The sequence below is a fragment of the Chiloscyllium punctatum genome, chromosome 21 (genome assembly GCF_047496795.1).
Source record: "Chiloscyllium punctatum isolate Juve2018m chromosome 21, sChiPun1.3, whole genome shotgun sequence".
NCBI classification, from domain to species: Eukaryota; Metazoa; Chordata; class Chondrichthyes; order Orectolobiformes; family Hemiscylliidae; genus Chiloscyllium; species Chiloscyllium punctatum.
Genome location: NC_092759.1, coordinates 20,877,526 through 20,897,571, shown reverse-complemented (window position 1 = coordinate 20,897,571; position 20,046 = coordinate 20,877,526).

Genomic DNA, 20,046 nt, shown 5'->3' with positions numbered 1-20,046 from the left:
CACACACACGCACAGACTCTCACTGGGGTACAGTCCCACACACACACACACACACAGACTCTCACTGGGGTACAGTCCCACACACACACACACACAGACTCTCACTGGGGTACAGTCCCACACACACACACAGAGACTCTCACTGGGGTACAGTCCCACACAAACACACACACAGACTCTCACTGGGGTACAGTCCCACACACACACACACACACAGACTCTCACTGGGGTACAGTCCCACACACACACTCACACACAGACTCTCACTGGGGTACAGTCCCACACACGCACAGACTCTCACTGGGGTACAGTCCCACACACACACAGACTCTCACTGGGGTACAGTCCCACACACACACACACACACACAGACTCTCACTGGGGTACAGTCCCACACACACACAGACTCTCACTGGGATACAGTCCCACACACACACACTGACTCTCACTGGGGTACAGTCCCACACACACATACACAGACTCTCACTGGGGTACAGTCCCACTCACACACAGACTCTCACTGGGGTACAGTCCCACAGACTCACACACAGACTCTCACTGGGGTACAGTCCCACACACACACACACACACAGACTCTCACTGGGTTACAGTCCCACACACACACACACACAGACTCTCACTGGGGTACAGTCCCACACACACACACACAGACTCTCACGGGGGTACAGTCCCACACAAACACACACACAGACTCTCACTGGGGTACAGTCCCACACACACACACACACACAGACTCTCACTGGGGTACAGTCCCACACACACACTCACACACAGACTCTCACTGGGGTACAGTCCCACACACGCACAGACTCTCACTGGGGTACAGTCCCACACACACACAGACTCTCACTGGGGTACAGTCCCACACACAGACACACACAGATTCTCACTGGGGTACAGTCCCACACACACGCACACACAGACTCTCACTGGGGTACAGTCCCACACCCACACACACACAGACTCCCACTGGGGTACAGTCCCACACACACACACACACACACACACAGACTCTCACTGGGGTACAGTCCCACACACACACAGACTCTCACTGGGGTACAGTCCCACACACACACAGACTCTCACTGGGGTACAGTCTCCCCTCCCCCGCCCACACACAGAGAATCTCACTGGGGTCGAGTCCCCCCCCCCCCCCCCACACACACACACAGACTCTCACTGGGGTACAGTCCCACACACACATACACACACACACACACACACACAGACTCTCACTGGGGTACAGTCCCACACACACACACTGACTCTCACTGGGGTACAGTCCCACACACTCACACACAGACTCTCACTGGGGTACAGTACCACACACACACAGTCTCTCACTGGGGTACAGTCCCACATACACACACACAGAGACTCTCACTGGGGTACAGTCCCACACACACTCACACAGAGACTCTCACTGGGGTACAGTCCCACGCACACACACACAGACTCTCACTGGTGTACAGTCCCACACACACACTCACACACAGACTCTCACTGGGGTACAGTCCCACACACACACTCACACAGAGACTCTCACTGGGGTACAGTCCCACACACACACTCATACACAGACTCTCACTGGGGTACAGTCCAACACACACACTCACACACAGAATCTCACTGGGGTACAGTCCCACACACACACTCACACACAGACTATCACTGGGGTACAGTCCCACACACACACAGACTCTCACTGGGGTACAGTCCCACACACAGACTCTCACTGGGGTACAGTCCCACACACACACACACACACACAGACTCTCACTGGGGTACAGTCCCACACACACACACAGACTCTCACTGGGGTACAGTCCCACACACACACACACACAGACTCTCACTTGGGTACAGTCCCACACACACACTCACACATAGACTCTCACTGGGGTACAGTCCCACACACACATACACAGACTCTCACTGGGGTACAGTCCCACACACACATACACAGACTCTCACTGGGGTACAGTCCCACTCACACACAGACTCTCACTGGGGTACAGTCCCACAGACTCACACACAGACTCTCACTGGGGTACAGTCCCACACACACACACACACACACACACACACACACACAGACTCTCACTGGGGTACAGTCCCACACACACACTCACACAGAGACTCTCACTGGGGTACAGTCCCACACACACACAGACTCTCACTGGGGTACAGTCCCACACACAGACTATCACTGCGGTACAGTCCCACAGACACACAGACTCTCACTGGGGTACAGTCCCACAGACTCACACAGAGACTCTCACTGGGGTACAGTCCCTCACACACAGACTCTCACTGGGGTACAGTCCCACACACAGATAGACTCTCACTGGGATACAGTCCCACACACACACACACACTGACTCTCACTGGTGTACAGTCCCACACACACACAGACTCTCACTGGGGTACAGTCCCACACACAGACTCTCACTGGGGTACAGTCCCACACACACACACACACAGACTCTCACTGGGGTAGAGACCCACACACACACAAACCTTACTGGGGTACAGTCCCACACACAGACTCTCACTGGGGTACAGTCCCACACACACACACACACACACAGACTCTCACTGGGGTACAGTCCCACACACACACACAGAGACTCTCACTGGGGTACAGTCCCACACACACAGACTCTCACTGGGGTACAGTCCCACACACACACACACACAGACTCTCACTGGGGTAGAGACCCACACACACACAAACCTTACTGGGGTACAGTCCCACACACAGACTCTCACTGGGGTACAGTCCCACACACACACACACACACACAGACTCTCACTGGGGTACAGTCCCACACACACACACAGAGACTCTCACTGGGGTACAGTCCCACACACACAGACTCTCACTTGGGTGCAGTCCCACACACACACACACACACACAGACTCTCACTGGGGTACAGTCCCACACACACATACACAGACTCTCACTGGGGTACAGTCCCACACACACATACACAGACTCTCACTGGGGTACAGTCCCACTCACACACAGACTCTCACTGGGGTACAGTCCCACAGACTCACACACAGACTCTCACTGGGGTACAGTCCCACACACACACACACACACACACACACACACACACACACACACACACACAGACTCTCACTGGGGTACAGTCCGACACACACACAGACTCTCACTGGGGTACAGTCCCACACACAGACTATCACTGCGGTACAGTCCCACAGACACACAGTCTCTCACTGGGGTACAGTCCCACAGACTCACACAGAGACTCTCACTGGGGTACAGTCCCTCACACACAGACTCTCACTGGGGTACAGTCCCACACACAGACAGACTCTCACTGGGATACAGTCCCACACACACACACTGACTCTCACTGGGGTACAGTCCCACACACACACAGACTCTCACTGGGGTACAGTCCCACACACAGACTCTCACTGGGGTACAGTCCCACACACACACTCACACACAGACTCTCACTGGGGTACAGTCCCACACACACACTCATACACAGACTCTCACTGGGGTACAGTCCCACACACACACTCACACAGAGACTCTCACTGGGGTACAGTCCCACACACACACTCACACACAGACTATCACTCGGGTACAGTCCCACACACACACAGACTCTCACTGGGGTACAGTCCCACAGACTCACACAGAGACTCTCACTGGGGTACAGTCCCACACACACACACACACACACACAGACTCTCACTGGGGTACAGTCCCACACACACACAGACTCTCACTGGGGTACAGTCCCACACACAGACTATCACTGCGGTACAGTCCCACAGACACACAGACTCTCACTGGGGTAAAGTCCCCCACACACACACACAGAGACTCTCACTGGAGTACAGTCCCTCACACACAGACTCTCACTGGGGTACAGTCCCACACACAGATAGACTCTCACTGGGATACAGTCCCACACACACACACACTGACTCTCACTGGGGTACAGTCCCACACACACACAGACTCTCACTGGGGTACAGTCCCACACACAGACTCTCACTGGGGTACAGTCCCACACACACACAGACTCTCACTGGGGTACAGTCCCACAGACACACACAGAGACTCTCACTGGGGTACAGTCCCACACACACACACACACACACACACAGATTCTTACTGGGGTACAGTCCCACACACACACAGACTCTCACTGGGATACAGTCCCACACACACACACTGACTCTCACTGGGGTACAGTCCCACACACACACAGACTCTCACTGGGGTACAGTCCCACACACACACACACACAGACTCTCACTTGGGTACAGTCCCACACACACACACACACACAGACTCTCACTGGGATACAGTCCCACACACACACACTGACTCTCACTGGGGTACAGTCCCACACACACACAGACTCTCACTGGGGTACAGTCCCACACACATACACAGACTCTCACTGGGGTACAGTCCCACACACACATACACAGACTCTCACTGGGGTACAGTCCCACTCACACACAGACTCTCACTGGGGTACAGTCCCACAGACTCACACACAGACTCTCACTGGGGTACAGTCCCACACACACACACACACACAGACACACACAGACTCTCACTGGGGTACAGTCCCACACACACACAGACTCTCACTGGGGTACAGTCCCACATACACACACACAGAGACTCTCACTGGGGTACAGTCCCACACACACTCACACAGAGACTCTCACTGGGGTACAGTCCCACGCACACACACACAGACTCTCACTGGTGTACAGTCCCACACACACACTCACACACAGACTCTCACTGGGGTACAGTCCCACACACACACTCACACACAGACTCTCACTGGGGTACAGTCCCACACACACACTCATACACAGACTCTCACTGGGGTACAGTTCCACTCACACACAGACTCTCACTGGGGTACAGACCCACACACACACTCACACACAGACTATCACTGGGGTACAGTCCCACACACACACAGACTCTCACTGGGGTACAGTCCCACAGACTCACACAGAGACTCTCACTGGTGTACAGTCCCACACACACTCACACAGAGACTCTCACTGGGGTACAGTCCCACACACACACAGACTCTCACTGGGGTACAGTCCCACACACAGACTCTCACTGGGGTACAGTCCCACACACACACACACACAGACTCTCACTGGGGTACAGTCCCACACACAGACACAGAGACTCTCACTGGGGTACAGTCCCACACACACACACACACAGACTCTCACTTGGGTACAGTCCCACACACACACTCACACTCAGACTCTCACTGGGGTACAGTCCCACACACACATACACAGACTCTCACTGGGGTACAGTCCCACACACACATACACAGACTCTCACTGGGGTACAGTCCCACTCACACACAGACTCTCACTGGGGTACAGTCCCACAGACTCACACACAGACTCTCACTGGGGTACAGTCCCACACACACACACACACACACACACAGACTCTCACTGGGGTACAGTCCCACACACACACTCACACAGAGACTCTCACTGGGGTACACTCCCACACACACACAGACTCTCACTGGGGTACAGTCCCACACACAGACTATCACTGCGGTACAGTCCCACGCACACACAGACTCTCACTGGGGTACAGTCCCACACACACACAGACTCTCACTGGGATACAGTCCCACACACACGCACTGACTCTCACTGGGGTACAGTCCCACACACACACAGACTCTCACTGGGGTACAGTCCCACACACTCACACAGACTCTCACTGGTGTACAGTCCCACACACACACAGACTCTCACTGGGGTACAGTCCCACACACACACACTGACTCTCACTGGGGTACAGTCCCACACACACACAGACTCTCACTGGGGTACAGTCCCACACACTCACACACAGACTCTCACTGGGGTACAGTCCCACACACACACAGTCTCTCACTGGGGTACAGTCCCACATACACACACACAGAGACTCTCACTGGGGTACAGTCCCACGCACACACACACAGACTCTCACTGGTGTACAGTCCCACACACACACTCACACACAGACTCTCACTGGGGTACAGTCCCACACATACACTCACACACAGACTCTCACTGGGGTACAGTCCCACACACACACAGACTCTCACTGGGGTACAGTCCCACATACACACACACAGAGACTCTCACTGGGGTACAGTCCCACATACACACACACAGAGACTCTCACTGGGGTACAGTCCCACACACACTCACACAGAGACTCTCACTGGGGTACAGTCCCACGCACACAGACACAGACTCTCACTGGGGTACAGTCCCACACACACACTCACACACAGACTCTCACTGGGGTACAGTCCCACACACACACTCATACACAGACTATCACTGGGGTACAGTCCCACACACACACTCACACACAGACTCTCACTGGGGTACAGTCCCACACACACACTCACACACAGACTATCACTGGGGTACAGTCCCACACACACACAGACTCTCACTGGGGTACAGTCCCACAGACTCACACAGAGACTCTCACTGGGGTACAGTCCCACACACACTCACACAGAGACTCTCACTGGGGTACAGTCCCACACACACGCACAGACTCTCACTGGGGTACAGTCCCACACACACACACACACACAGACTCTCACTGGGGTACAGTCCCACACACACACACACACAGACTCTCACTGGGGTACAGTCCCACACACACACACAGAGACTCTCACTGGGGTACAGTCCCACACAAACACACACACAGACTCTCACTGGGGTACAGTCCCACACACACACACACACACAGACTCTCACTGGGGTACAGTCCCACACACACACTCACACACAGACTCTCACTGGGGTACAGTCCCACACACGCACAGACTCTCACTGGGGTACAGTCCCACACACACACAGACTCTCACTGGGGTACAGTCCCACACACACACACACACACACAGACTCTCACTGGGGTACAGTCCCACACACACACAGACTCTCACTGGGATACAGTCCCACACACACACACTGACTCTCACTGGGGTACAGTCCCACACACACATACACAGACTCTCACTGGGGTACAGTCCCACTCACACACAGACTCTCACTGTGGTACAGTCCCACAGACTCACACACAGACTCTCACTGGGGTACAGTCCCCCCCCCACACATACACACACACACACACACACAGACTCTCACTGGGGTACAGTCCCACACACACACAGTCTCTCACTGGGGTACAGTCCCACATACACACACACAGAGACTCTCACTGGGGTACAGTCCCACACACACTCACACAGAGACTCTCACTGGGGTACAGTCCCACGCACACACACACAGACTCTCACTGGTGTACAGTCCCACACACACACTCACACACAGACTCTCACTGGGGTACAGTCCCACACACACACTCACACACAGACTCTCACTGGGGTACAGTCCCACACACACACTCATACACAGACTCTCACTGGGGTACAGTCCCACACACACACTCAGACAGAATCTCACTGGGGTACAGTCCCACACACACACTCACACACAGACTATCACTGGGGTACAGTCCCACACACACACAGACTCTCACTGGGGTACAGTCCCACAGACTCACACAGAGACTCTCACTGGGGTACAGTCTCACACACACTCACACAGAGACTCTCACTGGGGTACAGTCCCACACACACACAGACTCTCACTGGGGTACAGTCCCACACACAGACTCTCACTGGGGTACAGTCCCACACACACACACACACACACAGACTCTCACTGGGGTACAGTCCCCCCCCCACACACACACAGACTCTCACTGGGGTACAGTCCCACACACACACACAGACTCTCACTTGGGTACAGTCCCACACACACACACACACAGACTCTCACTTGGGTACAGTCCCACACACACACTCACACACAGACTCTCACTGGGGTACAGTCCCACACACACATACACAGACTCTCACTGGGGTACAGTCCCACACACACATACACAGACTCTCACTGGGGTACAGTCCCACTCACACACAGACTCTCACTGGGGTACAGTCCCACAGACTCACACAGACTCTCACTGGGGTACAGTCCCACACACACACACACACACACACACACACACACACACACACACACAGACTCTCACTGGGGTACAGTCCCACACACACACTCACACAGAGACTCTCACTGGGGTACAGTCCCACACACACACAGACTCTCACTGGGGTACAGTCCCACACACAGACTATCACTGCGGTACAGTCCCACAGACACACAGACTCTCACTGGGGTACAGTCCCACAGACTCACACAGAGACTCTCACTGGGGTACAGTCCCTCACACACAGACTCTCACTGGGGTACAGTCCCACACACAGATAGACTCTCACTGGGATACAGTCCCACACACACACACACACTGACTCTCACTGGGGTACAGTCCCACACACACACAGACTCTCACTGGGGTACAGTCCCACACACAGACTCTCACTGGGGTACAGTCCCACACACACACACACACAGACTCTCACTGGGGTAGAGTCCCACACACACACAGACTCTCACTGGGGTACAGTCCCACACACAGACTCTCACTGGGGTACAGTCCCACACACAGACTCTCACTGGGGTACAGTCCCACACACACACACACACACACAGACTCTCACTGGGGTACAGTCCCACACACACACACAGAGACTCTCACTGGGGTACAGTCCCACACACACACACACACAGACTCTCACTTGGGTGCAGTCCCACACACACACACACACACACAGACTCTCACTGGGGTACAGTCCCACACACACATACACAGACTCTCACTGGGGTACAGTCCCACACACACATACACAGACTCTCACTGGGGTACAGTCCCACTCACACACAGACTCTCACTGGGGTACAGTCCCACAGACTCACACACAGACTCTCACTGGGGTACAGTCCCACACACACACACACACACACACACACACACAGACTCTCACTGGGGTACAGTCCCACACACACACAGACTCTCACTGGGGTACAGTCCCACACACAGACTATCACTGCGGTACAGTCCCACAGACACACAGACTCTCACTGGGGTACAGTCCCACAGACTCACACAGAGACTCTCACTGGGGTACAGTCCCTCACACACAGACTCTCACTGGGGTACAGTCCCACACACAGACAGACTCTCACTGGGATACAGTCCCACACACACACACTGACTCTCACTGGGGTACAGTCCCACACACACACAGACTCTCACTGGGGTACAGTCCCACACACAGACTCTCACTGGGGTACAGTCCCACACACACACTCACACACAGACTCTCACTGGGGTACAGTCCCACACACACACTCATACACAGACTCTCACTGGGGTACAGTCCCACACACACACTCACACACAGACTCTCACTGGGGTACAGTCCTACACACACACTCACACACAGACTATCACTCGGGTACAGTCCCACACACACACAGACTCTCACTGGGGTACAGTCCCACAGACTCACACAGAGACTCTCACTGGGGTACAGTCCCACACACACTCACACAGAGACTCTCACTGGGGTACAGTCCCACACACACACACACAGACTCTCACTGGGGTACAGTCCCACACACACACACACACACACACAGACTCTCACTTGGGTACAGTCCCACACACACACACACACACACACACACAGACTCTCACTTGGGTACAGTCCCACACACACATACCCAGACTCTCACTGGGGTACAGTCCCACACACACATACACAGACTCTCACTGGGGTACAGTCCCACAGACTCACACACAGACTCTCACTGGGGTACAGTCCCACACACACACACACACACACACACACACAGACTCTCACTGGGGTACAGTCCCACACACACACAGACTCTCACTGGGGTACAGTCCCACACACAGACTATCACTGCGGTACAGTCCCACAGACACACAGACTCTCACTGGGGTACAGTCCCACAGACTCACACAGAGACTCTCACTGGGGTACAGTCCCTCACACACAGACTCTCACTGGGGTACAGTCCCACACACAGATAGACTCTCACTGGGATACAGTCCCACACACACACACACTGACTCTCACTGGGGTACAGTCCCACACACACACAGACTCTCACTGGGGTACAGTCCCACACACAGACTCTCACTGGGGTACAGTCCCACACACACACACACACAGACTATCACTGGGGTACAGTCCCACACACACACAGACTCTCACTGGGGTACAGTCCCACAGACACACACAGAGACTCTCACTGGGGTACAGTCCCACACACACACACACACACACAGACTCTTACTGGGGTACAGTCCCACACACACACAGACTCTCACTGGGATACAGTCCCACACACACACACTGACTCTCACTGGGGTACAGTCCCACACACACACAGACTCTCACTGGGGTACAGTCCCACACACACACACACACAGACTCTCACTTGGGTACAGTCCCACACACACACACACACACAGACTCTCACTGGGATACAGTCCCACACACACACACTGACTCTCACTGGGGTACAGTCCCACACACACACAGACTCTCACTGGGGTACAGTCCCACACACATACACAGACTCTCACTGGGGTACAGTCCCACACACACATACACAGACTCTCACTGGGGTACAGTCCCACTCACACACAGACTCTCACTTGGGTACAGTCCCACAGACTCTCACTGGGGTACAGTCCCACACACACACACACACACACAGACTCTCACTGGGGTACAGTCCCACACACACACAGACTCTCACTGGGGTACAGTCCCACGCACACACACACAGACTCTCACTGGTGTACAGTCCCACACACACACTCACACACAGACTCTCACTGGGGTACAGTCCCACACACACACACACAGACTCTCACTGGGGTACAGTCCCACACACACACTCATACACAGACTCTCACTGGGGTACAGTCCCACACACACACTCACACACAGACTCTCACTGGGGTACAGACCCACACACACACTCACACACAGACTATCACTGGGGTACAGTCCCACACACACACAGACTCTCACTGGGGTACAGTCCCACAGACTCACACAGAGACTCTCACTGGGGTACAGTCCCACACACACTCACACAGAGATTCTCACTGGGGTACAGTCCCACACACACACAGACTCTCACTGGGGTACAGTCCCACACACAGACTCTCACTGGGGTACAGTCCCACACACACACACACACACAGACTCTCACTGGGGTACAGTCCCACACACACACACAGAGACTCTCACTGGGGTACAGTCCCACACACACACACACACAGACTCTCACTTGGGTATAGTCCCACACACACACTCACACTCAGACTCTCACTGGGGTACAGTCCCACACACACATACACAGACTCTCACTGGGGTACAGTCCCACACACACATACACAGACTCTCACTGGGGTACAGTCCCACTCACACACAGACTCTCACTGGGGTACAGTCCCACAGACTCACACACAGACTCTCACTGGGGTACAGTCCCACACACACACACACACACACACACACACACACAGACTCTCACTGGGGTACAATCCCACACACACACTCACACAGAGACTCTCACTGGGGTACACTCCCACACACACACAAACTCTCACTGGGGTACAGTCCCACACACAGACTATCACTGCGGTACAGTCCCACGCACACACAGACTCTCACTGGGGTACAGTCCCACAGACTCACACAGAGACTCTCACTGGGGTACAGTCCCTCACACACAGACTCTCACTGGGGTACAGTCCCACACACACACAGACTCTCACTGGGATACAGTCCCACACACACACACTGACTCTCACTGGGGTACAGTCCCACACACACACAGACTCTCACTGGGGTACAGTCCCACACACACACACAGACTCTCACTGGTGTACAGTCCCACACACACACAGACTTTCACTGGGGTACAGTCCCACACACACACACTGAATCTCACTGGGGTACAGTCCCACACACACAGACTCTCACTGGGTTACAGTCCCACACACTCACACACAGACTCTCACTGGGGTACAGTCCCACACACACACAGTCTCTCACTGGGGTACAGTCCCACATACACACACACAGAGACTCTCACTGGGGTACAGTCCCACACACACTCACACAGAGACTCTCACTGGGGTACAGTCCCACGCACACACACACAGACTCTCACTGGTGTACAGTCCCACACACACACTCACACACAGACTCTCACTGGGGTACAGTCCCACACACACACTCACACACAGACTCTCACTGGGGTACAGTCCCACACACACACTCATACACAGACTCTCACTGGGGTACAGTCCCACACACACACTCATACACAGACTCTCACTGGGGTACAGTCCTACACACACACTCACACACAGACTCTCACTGGGGTACAGTCCCACACACACACTCACACACAGACTATCACTGGGGTACAGTCCCACACACACACAGACTCTCACTGGGGTACAGTCCCACAGACTCACACAGAGACTCTCACTGGGGTACAGTCCCACACACACTCACACAGAGACTCTCACTGGGGTACAGTCCCACACACACAGACTCTCACTGGGGTACAGTCCCACACACACACACAAACACACAGACTCTCACTGGGGTACAGTCCCCCACACACACACACACACAGTCTCTCACTGGGGTAAAGTCCCCCACACACACACACAGAGACTCTCACTGGGGTACAGTCCCACACAAACACACACACAGACTCTCACTGGGGTACAGTCCCACACACACACACACACACAGACTCTCACTGGGGTACAGTCCCACACACACACTCACACACAGACTCTCACTGGGGTACAGTCCCACACACGCACAGACTCTCACTGGGGTACAGTCCCACACACACACAGACTCTCACTGGGGTACAGTCCCACACACACACACACACAGATTCTCACTGGGGTACAGTCCCACACACACGCACACACAGACTCTCACTGGGGTACAGTCCCACACCCACACACACACAGACTCCCACTGGGGTACAGTCCCACACACACACACACACAAACACACACACACACACAGACTCTCACTGGGGTACAGTCCCACACACACACAGACTCTCACTGGGGTACAGTCTCCCCTCCCCCGCCCACACACAGAGAATCTCACTGGGGTCGAGTCCCCCCCCCCCCCCCCACACACACACACACAGACTCTCACTGGGGTACAGTCCCCCCCCACACACACACAGACTCTCACTGGGGTACAGTCCCACACACACACACTGACTCTCACTGGGGTACAGTCCCACACACACACAGACTCTCACTGGGGTACAGTCCCACACACTCACACACAGACTCTCACTGGGGTACAGTCCCACACACACACAGTCTCTCACTGGGGTACAGTCCCACATACACACACACAGAGACTCTCACTGGGGTACAGTCCTACACACACTCACACAGAGACTCTCACTGGGGTACAGTCCCACGCACACACACACAGACTCTCACTGGTGTACAGTCCCACACACACACTCACACACAGACTCTCAGTGGGGTACAGTCCCACACACACACTCACACACAGACTCTCACTGGGGTACAGTCCCACACACACACTCATACACAGACTCTCACTGGGGTACAGTCAAACACACACACTCACACACAGAATCTCACTGGGGTACAGTCCCACACACACACTCACACACAGACTATCACTGGGGTACAGTCCCACACACACGCAGACTCTCACTGGGGTCCAGTCCCACAGACTCACACAGAGACTCTCACTGGGGTACAGTCCCACACACACTCACACAGAGACTCTCACTGGGGTACAGTCCCACACACACACAGACTCTCACTGGGGTACAGTCCCACACGCAGACTCTCACTGGGGTACAGTCCCCCACACACACACACACACAGACTCTCACTGGGGTAAAGTCCCCCCCACACACACACACAGACTCTCACTGGGGTACAGTCCCACACACACACACACACAGAGACTCTCACTTGGGTACAGTCCCACACACACACTCACACACAGACTCTCACTGGGGTACAGTCCCACACACACATACACAGACTCTCACTGGGGTACAGTCCCACACACACATACACAGACTCTCACTGGCGTACAGTCCCACTCACACACAGACTCTCACTGGGGTACAGTCCCACAGACTCACACACAGACTCTCACTGGGGTACAGTCCCCCCCCCCCCCACACACACACACACACACACACACAGACTCTCACTGGGGTACAGTCCCACACACACACTCACACATAGACTCTCACTGGGGTACAGTCCCATACACAGACTATCACTGCGGTACAGTCCCACAGACACACAGACTCTCACTGGGGTACAGTCCCACAGACTCACACAGAGACTCTCACTGGGGTACAGTCCCTCACACACAGACTCTCACTGGGGTACAGTCCCACACACACACAGACTCTCACTGGGATACAGTCCCACACACACACACACTGACTCTCACTGGGGTACAGTCCCACACACACACAGACTCTCACTGGGGTACAGTCCCACACACAGACTCTCACTGGGGTACAGTCCCACACACACACACACACAGACTATCACTGGGGTACAGTCCCACAGACTCACACAGAGACTCTCACTGGGGTACAGTCCCACACACACAAACACACGGACTCTCACTGGGGTACAGTCCCACACACACACAGACTCTCACTGGGATACAGTCCCACACACACACACTGACTCTCACTGGGGTACAGTCCCACACACACACTCACACACAGACTCTCACTGGGGTACAGTCCCACACACGCACAGACTCTCACTGGGGTACAGTCCCACACACACACAGACTCTCACTGGGGTACAGTCCCACACACACACACACACAGATTCTCACTGGGGTACAGTCCCACACACACGCACACACAGACTCTCACTGGGGTACAGTCCCACACCCACACACACACAGACTCCCACTGGGGTACAGTCCCACACACACACACACACAAACACACACACACACACAGACTCTCACTGGGGTACAGTCCCACACACACACAGACTCTCACTGGGGTACAGTCTCCCCTCCCCCGCCCACACACAGAGAATCTCACTGGGGTCGAGTCCCCCCCCCACACACACACACACAGACTCTCACTGGGGTACAGTCCCCCCCCACACATACACACACACACACACACACAGACTCTCACTGGGGTACAGTCCCACACACACACACTGACTCTCACTGGGGTACAGTCCCACACACACACAGACTCTCACTGGGGTACAGTCCCACACACTCACACACAGACTCTCACTGGGGTACAGTCCCACACACACACAGTCTCTCACTGGGGTACAGTCCTACACACACTCACACAGAGATTCTCACTGGGGTACAGTCCCACGCACACACACACAGACTCTCACTGGTGTACAGTCCCACACACACACTCACACACAGACTCTCACTGGGGTACGGTCCCACACACACACTCACACACAGACTCTCACTGGGGTACAGTCCCACACACACACTCATACACAGACTCTCACTGGGGTACAGTCCCACACACACACTCACACACAGACTATCACTGGGGTACAGTCCCACATACACACAGACTCTCACTGGGGTACAGTCCCACAGACTCACACAGAGACTCTCACTGGGGTACAGTCCCACACACACTCACACAGAGACTCTCACTGGGGTACAGTCCCACACACACACAGACTCTCACTGGGGTACAGTCCCACACGCAGACTCTCACTGGGGTACAGTCCCCCCCACACACACACACACAGACTCTCACTGGGGTAAAGTCCCCCACACACACACACACAGACTCTCACTGGGGTACAGTCCCACACACACACACACACACAGACTCTCACTTGGGTACAGTCCCACACACACACTCACACACAGACTCTCACTGGGGTACAGTCCCACACACACACACACAGACTCTCACTGGGGTACAGTCCCACACACACACTCACACAGAGACTCTCACTGGGGTACAGTCCCACACACACACAGACTCTCACTGGGGTACAGTCCCACACACAGACTATCACTGCGGTACAGTCCCACAGACACACAGACTCTCACTGGGGTACAGTCCCACAGACTCACACAGAGACTCTCACTGGGGTACAGTCCCTCACACACAGACTCTCACTGGGGTACAGTCCCACACACAGATAGACTCTCACTGGGATACAGTCCCACACACACACACACACTGACTCTCACTGGGGTACAGTCCCACACACACACAGACTCTCAGTGGGGTACAGTCCCACACACAGACTCTCACTGGGGTACAGTCCCCCCCACACACACACACAGACTCTCACTGGGGTAGAGTCCCACACACACACAGACTCTCACTGGGGTACAGTCCCACACACAGACTCTCACTGGGGTACAGTCCCACACACACACACACACACACAGACTCTCACTGGGGTACAGTCCCACACACACACACAGAGACTCTCACTGGGGTACAGTCCCACACACACACACACACAGACTCTCACTTGGGTGCAGTCCCACACACACACACACACACACACAGACTCTCACTGGGGTACAGTCCCACACACACATACACAGACTCTCACTGGGGTACAGTCCCACACACACATACACAGACTCTCACTGGGGTACAGTCCCACTCACACACAGACTCTCACTGGGGTACAGTCCCACAGACTCACGCACAGACTCTCACTGGGGTACAGTCCCACACACACACACACACACACACACAGACTCTCACTGGGGTACAGTCCCACACACACACAGACTCTCACTGCGGTACAGTCCCACACACAGACTATCACTGCGGTACAGTCCCACAGACACACAGACTCTCACTGGGGTACAGTCCCACAGACTCACACAGAGACTCTCACTGGGGTACAGTCCCTCATACACAGACTCTCACTGGGGTACAGTCCCACACACAGACAGACTCTCACTGGGATACAGTCCCACACACACACACTGACTCTCACTGGGGTACAGTCCCACACACACACAGACTCTCACTGGGGTACAGTCCCACACACAGACTCTCACTGGGGTACAGTCCCACACACACACTCACACACAGATTCTCACTGGGGTACAGTCACACACACACACTCATACACAGACTCTCACTGGGGTACAGTCCCACACACACACTCACACACAGACTCTCACTGGGGTACAGTCCCACACACACACTCACACACAGACTATCACTCGGGTACAGTCCCACACACACACAGACTCTCACTGGGGTACAGTCCCACAGACTCACACAGAGACTCTCACTGGGGTACAGTCCCACACACACTCACACAGAGACTCTCACTGGGGTACAGTCCCACACACACACAGACTCTCACTGGGGTACAGTCCCACACACAGACTCTCACTGGGGTACAGTCCCCCCCACACACACACACACACACAGACTCTCACTGGGGTACAGTCCCACACACACACACAGAGACTCTCACTGGGGTACAGTCCCACACACACACACATACACAGACTCTCACTGGGGTACAGTCCCACTCACACACAGACTCTCACTGGGGTACAGTCCCACAGACTCACACACAGACTCTCACTGGGGTACAGTCCCACACACACACACACACACACACACACTGACTCTCACTGGGGTACAGTCCCACACACACACAGACTCTCACTGGGGTACAGTCCCACACACAGACTATCACTGCGGTACAGTCCCACAGACACACAGACTCTCACTGGGGTACAGTCCCACAGACTCACACAGAGACTCTCACTGGGGTACAGTCCCTCACACACAGACTCTCACTGGGGTACAGTCCCACACACAGATAGACTCTCACTGGGATACAGTCCCACACACACACACACTGACTCTCACTGGGGTACAGTCCCACACACACACAGACTCTCACTGGGGTACAGTCCCACACACAGACTCTCACTAGGGTACAGTCCCACACACACACACACACAGACTATCACTGGGGTACAGTCCCACACACACACAGACTCTCACTGGGGTACAGTCCCACAGACACACACAGAGACTCTCACTGGGGTACAGTCCCACACACACACACACACACACACACACAGACTCTTACTGGGGTACAGTCCCACACACACACAGACTCTCACTGGGATACAGTCCCACACACATACACTGACTCTCACTGGGGTACAGTCCCACACACACACAGACTCTCACTGGGGTACAGTCCCACACACACACACACACAGACTCTCACTTGGGTACAGTCCCACACACACACACACACACACAGACTCTCACTGGGATACAGTCCCACACACACACACTGACTCTCACTGGGGTACAGTCCCACACACACACAGACTCTCACTGGGGTACAGTCCCACACACATACACAGACTCTCACTGGGGTACAGTCCCACACACACATACACAGACTCTCACTGGGGTACAGTCCCACTCACACACAGACTCTCACATGGGTTACAGTCCCACAGACTCACACACAGACTCTCACTGGGGTACAGTCCCACACACACACACACACACACACACACAGACTCTCACTGGGGTACAGTCCCACACACACACAGACTCTCACTGGGGTACAGTCCCACATACACACACACAGAGACTCTCACTGGGGTACAGTCCCACACACACTCACACAGAGACTCTCACTGGGGTACAGTCCCACGCACACACACACAGACTCTCACTGGTGTACAGTCCCACACACACACTCACACACAGACTCTCACTGGGGTACAGTCCCACACACACACTCATACACAGACTCTCACTGGGGTACAGTCCCACACACACACTCACACACAGACTCTCACTGGGGTACAGACCCAAACACACACTCACACACAGACTATCACTGGGGTACAGTCCCACACACACACAGACTCTCACTGGGGTACAGTCCCACAGACTCACACAGAGACTCTCACTGGGGTACAGTCCCACACACACTCACACAGAGACTCTCACTGGGGTACAGTCCCACACACACACAGACTCTCACTGGGGTACAGTCCCACACACAGACTCTCACTGGGGTACAGTCCCACACACACACACACACAGACTCTCACTGGGGTACAGTCCCACACACACACACAGAGACTCTCACTGGGGTACAGTCCCACACACACACACACACAGACTCTCACTTGGGTACAGTCCCACACACACACTCACACTCAGACTCTCACTGGGGTACAGTCCCACACACACATACACAGACTCTCACTGGGGTACAGTCCCACACACACATACACAGACTCTCACTGGGGTACAGTCCCACTCACACACAGACTCTCACTGGGGTACAGTCCCACAGACTCACACACAGACTCTCACTGGGGTACAGTCCCACACACACACACACACACACACACACACAGACTCTCACTGGGGTACAGTCCCACACACACACTCACACAGAGACTCTCACTGGGGTACACTCCCACACACACACAAACTCTCACTGGGGTACAGTCCCACACACAGACTATCACTGCGCTACAGTCCCACGCACACACAGACTCTCACTGGGGTACAGTCCCACAGACTCACACAGAGACTCTCACTGGGGTACAGTCCCTCACACACAGACTCTCACTGGGGTACAGTCCCACACACACATAGACTCTCACTGGGATACAGTCCCACACACACACAGACTCTCACTGGGGTACAGTCCCACACACACACAGACTCTCACTGGGGTACAGTCCCACACACTCACACAGACTCTCACTGGTGTACAGTCCCACACACACACAGACTCTCACTGGGGTACAGTCCCACACACACACACTGAATCTCACTGGGGTACAGTCCCACACACACACAGACTCTCACTGGGGTACAGT